The sequence below is a fragment of the Sylvia atricapilla genome, chromosome 6, assembly GCF_009819655.1.
Source record: "Sylvia atricapilla isolate bSylAtr1 chromosome 6, bSylAtr1.pri, whole genome shotgun sequence".
Classification (NCBI taxonomy): Eukaryota; Metazoa; Chordata; class Aves; order Passeriformes; family Sylviidae; genus Sylvia; species Sylvia atricapilla.
Window position 1 is genome coordinate 42,653,990 of NC_089145.1, and position 6,000 is coordinate 42,659,989.

Consider the following 6,000-nt stretch of genomic DNA (forward strand, 5'->3'; position numbering starts at 1 on the left):
CAGCACTGCAGTGCTGATGGAAGAGATGACCAATGCACAAGGAATGGTCCAGGGAGCGCTGTGCGGCTTTGCCACTCCTCCTGCAGTCCCCTGGGTGGCACATCCAGCCTGTGAGGGGCTGCACCAACTCCTGGGAGTAAATCCTTTGGCAGCAGGGGCCATCCTTTTATTTAGGTGAAGTACCTTGATCTGGGCCAGAAGGTGGAATGAAATGATTTGCCACAGTTTGACTCCTCGGTAGGCTGTGGGAAGAAAAGCACTGCTCACAAAAAGCTGCTGCCGGGTACTAGGGGAACTTCTGTTTCCAACCGGGGCCTCTGTCAGAAAATAAAGCTAATGCTTAGCTCACTGCTTCCAGCCAATGCTCAGCAATGACTTAACAGAAAAGCAGGACAGGCAAAGAGCAGACAGCTCCCAGAAAGGGGAAACCAGCAGAACAGAAGCAGTGTGGAGATAGCTGTCTCATTAAAAATAATGCAATTTAATCCTTGGAGGGGAGCGTAACACAGTTATGCTTTAGCTGCACTGACAAAAGCAGAGCTGCTCACCAAAAATATAATAAATAAATAAATAAATCAAGATGATGCCAACCTCATTCATTGATCTGGAGAGAGGAAAGGGGCTCTCTGCTGCTGCTGCTGCCCTGGGGGCCGCTGCTGCTTCCCTCCTTTCATCCCCTCTGCTGGCCAGGGTATGCTGGGGTGAGGCTGTGCCTCCTGCAAGCAAAAGGCTTGCCTTGCAATCCCTGGGACACCAGTGGGGCTGGAATGTCCCTCCCTCTGGGAGAGAAGGGGTGGGACAGGTGGCCATGGCTCCCTGTGCAGAGCAGCCGGGAACAGAGCCCATTCGACCTCTGCAATGGCAAAATCATCAACATTTTCCATTTTAAAGCACAACTAAATATACAGGTTTTATAGTTGCAGGCTGCCTCCTTTCCCACACTTTCCCGGAGTGATCTCCAAATTCCTCTGATGTCCTTGCTTGTTAAAATGTGACTCAGCTTTCCCATCTGGAAAAGTGGAGACCCACACAGTTCCAAGGTGGCCAGCTGCCACTAGTGATGTCCTATGTTAGCATTAGCCATCAGCTTGGGAGCAGCAGAAGCAACAGAAGGCTTTGCAAGTCGGGTTTGGGGTGAAATCAGTGTCAGAGAGCCTGCAGGTACTCTGTGAGCAGCAGTGCAAACCATCAGCTGAAACTCCCCTTGTGTACCTTGTGGGGAAGTCCTCTCAGCACCGAGGAGTGACTGAGGACACCTGCTCACAAACTCTAATGGAGCAGGAATGCAAAAAGCAAATCCCTCCTCTGCCCTCAAACATTTCACAAAATGAATACTGTTCACACCTCAGCTGAGTAATGGTCCTGGTAAAAATAACAAGTGGGAAGTCAATGCCAAGTAGCACCACCTGGTGATAATTACTACAACCATGCCAAGTTCAACATCAGACCTTACCAACTACAGCACTTGGCAGCTCTTCATTTGTCTGTACTTGATACTGGACCTAGTGCTGGAGCAATGTCCCTTCTGAAGTGAGCCATTTCTTCTGCGGTGGTTAAACATTTTGGAATCAGCTGAGTGACTCCAACGCTGGAATGAGGACTTCATCCACTGTCTTTCAGTCCTTTCTGGCTTTGTCTGGTGTCATTTATCAGCTCAGCTGGTTTTTCAGAGACCTTGAAATATGCCTCAAATGCTACAGAGCTTTTTGCAAACACTATTGCTTGCTTAAGATTCTCATTGATCTGTGGCTCCAGTATTTCCAGCACTTTGAAATGCCGGCTCAGGTATTAAAATTGTAGAAACAGCTGAATCCGTGAACAATACGTGTTCATTACATCAAACAGAAAACCCACCATGCTGTTAGATGCTCTCCTGATGCTTTCTGCAGATGTGAAAGGCTATCTGACAAAGCAGCAACAAAAGTTCATCTGCCACATCACACAATCACTTACTTTTAATTTTGGGCACTCCTGTAGATGCCAGACTATGACTCAGGGGCTCATGCTTGAACCCCACACCCTATTTTCTTCCTTATTCAGTTTCATAAAATCAGCTCATCTACCACTGACATTATCTGGTAGCAATCATAAAGCTTGCCTGTTGCTCATTACTTATTTTTTACCTAGGGAAAAGGAGCCAGAGGATACTTGCCCTTGACAAGGAATCTGAGAGGCACTGAAAAGTCATTCAAATGCTTTTTAAAGCATTCTCAATTTGTGCTTCACTCCAGTCCTTAAAGCATGCCTGCAGAACTGGAACCACTGGAATGGTGTGACAACCCCATACCAGACCTGTGAGTGTGAAGCTGCCTTTTGTTAGGAGACCATCAAGGCTCAGAATTTGATGTGACTTGTTTCCTTCCCCAGATTTGTTCTTAGCATTTTGGTTGACAGCACAGGACTGGAGAAATCGCAGTAAAATGAAAACACAGATTGTTTGCCCTCTCTGTTGCAGCACTTGGTGCTCTTAGTGCTTTTCCTGGCCATTGGGAGATGAAGGCAGCCTCTGCAAGACCCAGCTCATGAACACTGTGCGATAAACTGCTGCACAGGCAATGCTGAGAAACAGACTTGAGCTTGGTGGATAATGCCAAAGGGATTATTATAATGTATTAGGTTAGAAGCAGGTAGTCATGCACTGAACATGAGTGGTATCATGCTGCAGGGCTGTGTCTATGTTCTGCAAAATATTTAGGTACTTTTCACCTAGTTACATAAAAAATAACATACAATGTTAATGAATGGAGCAGGGATAACTCCTTATGTTTATCAGCACCTACCAACTGCAGTATTTTGGACTGAGCAGAGCTGGATTTGTTCAGTGTCACTGCATGACCCCACGACCCGACTTTGTTGATTCGGTGGTATTTTCTCTGAATCATTATTGATAGACCTTACTGCAAATATTAAGAGCAAGGATATTAAAGTGGGAGCTTAACCTGAGCTCAGATATGAGCACTGAGTTTGTCTGAAGTTCCTTCAGCTGTTTCAGCTCCATGAATGTTGTTCACTGCCCAATCTGCAGCATTGTGTTGCTACCCGCTGCTGAATTACACCCATCTTCTCCTCATGGCTGGTTATAGGACAATGCGGGGATTAAACATCCCTCATCAACAGGATAATCATTGCAGAAAACCCCCACATCTAATACTCCATGCCACGGAAGTAAATCAGGTGGAAAGAGGGAAAAAAAATGCAACTTTAGCTTGCTTTGGTAAGAAAAATTTTTGCTCAGCTACTCTGAGAAAACTATCCAGCATACCTGGCACACAAGACAGGGATAAAGTTCAGCTTGCAACACATTTGAAGCCATTTGCTATGCAGTCCAGTGATATCAGAAGTTTGCAAACAAAAGATAAAATTTTGTAATAAACAGGGTACAGACCTAGAAGGATCAGACAGACAGTGAAATGGAAGAGGTCAGTCTGAGTCTAGCAGGGGCACTACTGCAAGTGAGGGAGACTCCATCTGACTTCTCCCTTCATGCCAAAGCAAGTGGGAGAAAGCTGAGGAAATACTGAACCAGCACAGAACATTGGGATATGCAATAAAAATGGGATTAATAAAATGACTGGAATATGATGAGAGCTGACAGCAGAAATGCAAAGGCAGATGGACACCTGGAGAGGAAAATCCCAGCTCCCCACCCCACATCACAGGACAGGAGGAACCTGAGGAGGAGGTTAATTGCAGCACTTACCTGATGAGGGATTTATTTCTAGGTGAGGTGTCAAAGAAAGAGAGGCACAGGACAGACCTCTGAGCCTTGCAGCTCTGCTCATCCACAGCGAAGCTGGAGATTAAGAAGCCCAGCTCACAACTGCCAGGGATCAGCAGAAGCTGGAGCCTGCTTCAGGAAAGCAGACAGCAAGCTGTAGCTTGTTTGGCATTGCACAGTAAAGAGAAAAGCATGCAACTCCTATTTCTACACTGATAAGAGAAAAGCACCCAACAGAGAAAATTAAGCAGCCATAATGCAAATACAAAGTAAGAGAAAGCCATACATTAGAGAAAGAATTATTATATGAGTTCAATAAAGTTGTGAGAATTCCCCTTCCCAGAAGACTGGCAACAAATGAATTACATTCACTGTGTGCAATAAGGAATAATATCATTCTGGGTTTAGATTTGCTGACCTGCCAGGTCTCTTCCTGTCCTACATTTAGATTATCTTTTATACAATGGGTCTTGCACACTGCTTGCATTTTTTTTCAGCAATATTTTTGGACGACAGCCTAGAATAGGATTATGAACTTATAACAGGACAAAAAAAAAAAAAATCTCATATCCTCACAGATTCCTGCGATCCCCTCCCCCCTGCCCTCTAGTTTTGGCAGCCTCTATTTAGTGGAAAAATAAGCTTAAGTCGATGGAAGAGAAATGAGATTAGTGGCCAGACAGCCCAAATTCTGAGCAAGTTCAGTAGGGCGACAGCAACCCTACTGTAACTCTGCTGACTCCAACTTTCCTTTTCAACTAACTTAAGCCAGAAGTTTCCTTGCAGTCTACCAGGGAGCCTGAGATGTTTTGCACTGTGTTTACCCAGAGAAATTCTTCAGTCTTAAGAAGCCAAAAAAAGAACATACACTTCACAGTGTTGATTTGGTACAGGGTGGGACAACCACGAGCACCGTTTTGGGGTATTTCTTCTAAAATCAGTCTGTCTGAGCACTCCTTCCCCGCCCACGAGCTCTGGAATTCAGCTCTGTATACTGATGTTGCAAGAAGCCATTTAATCACTGCGGAGTTATTGAGCAAAAGGGAGGATGAGGCTGGAGAGAACTATGTGGGAAAACCGGGCAGGACTTGGACTCGGGAGATCTTGTCTGAAAAGCACTGGATAACAAAATCTGTCAGAATAAAAGCCTGAAAGTGGCGCAGCCCAGGCACAAGCACACCATCCATCCGCTCCATGCCGGGAGATGCTCTGCCAGCCCCAGGCACAGCAGGACCACATCCCGCCTGCACATCACACCTGCATCCCGCACCACGTTGCACCTACACGTGCAGCCTGGAGCACGTCACACCTGTGCACCGTGTGGCTGCACCTGCCACCCAAACTACATCCAGCATCGGCAACCCGAGCCTCAGGCAGCCCTCACACGGCGTGTTTGCGGCTGCGGTCCGGACCCGCTCCCACCTGTGCGCTCCGCTGTGGCACCTGCAAGCCGGGCTTCATCCCACCGACACACCGCGCTGCATCTGCAACCCGGGCCGGCTCCCACCTCCCCCGTGTGCCATCAAAGCGGCAGCGCGGCCCCGTCCCAGCGGTGCCGCCACATCTGCAGCCCAAACCGGGTCCCACCTACATCTCCCTGCTGCTGTCGCGCCTCCATCCATCCCCCTACGCTCGGCCATCCCTCCCGCAGCTCCGAGCTCCGGCCCGGTGAGCTCCTTCCTCCGCGGACACCCGCCCCGTCCCAGAGGCGGGCGGCGGGGCACAGCCGGGCGAGGGGATGCCCAGGCGGGCTGCAGCCCCGGGAGGGAGGTTTAGCCCAACTTCTCCCGATCGAGAGCATCCCGCTCCCGCGATCGCCCCCGGCGGAGCTCGGCCTTACCGCGGCGGCTTTCCTGCGGCGGGGACGGCAGCGACCGTGCTGCGGGCAGCGACCCCCGCTGCCAGCGACCCTCCGCCGGGCTGTGCCCGCAGCCGCCGGGCTCTGCCCGCCCGCGGCAGCCGCGCCCGGTTCCGGGGCGGGGCGCGGGCGGGGCGGGGGTCCGGACCGGCCCCGCCGGGGAAGTTTGTCTCCTCCCGGGCGGGGGTTCCGCCGCGCTGCCCCAAAGCGGTGTTCTGCCGGGTGTGTTCCTTTGGCAGCCCCGCTCCCGCGTTCTGGTCTTGCCCGGGCACATCATCCCCAAGGGACGAGCTCTCCGCGGAGCCAGCGCTGTGCCCTCCTGGCTGCAGAGGGACCCTGCCCACCCCGGAGGGCTCCCCAGTGTGCCCTTCCTCCTGTGTCCCGTGGGCATCCTGGAGGCGAGCGCTGCCCCCGCCGCAGCGTC

General features: G+C 50.4%; 1 protein-coding gene across 4 annotated transcripts in view; it reads right to left on the reverse strand.

Annotated features, from left to right (window-relative positions):
* LOC136362827 (inverted formin-2-like) overlaps window positions 1-5,679 on the reverse strand; it is a 40,874-nt gene extending 35,195 nt beyond the window's left edge. For all 4 annotated transcript variants that reach the window (XM_066321675.1, XM_066321674.1, XM_066321673.1 and 1 more), the window contains exon 1: window positions 5,559-5,679. The gene's annotated coding sequence lies outside the window, so the exon portion shown is untranslated. The remainder of the gene's footprint in view (window positions 1-5,558) is intronic.
* Window positions 5,680-6,000: the final 321 nt, after the last annotated feature.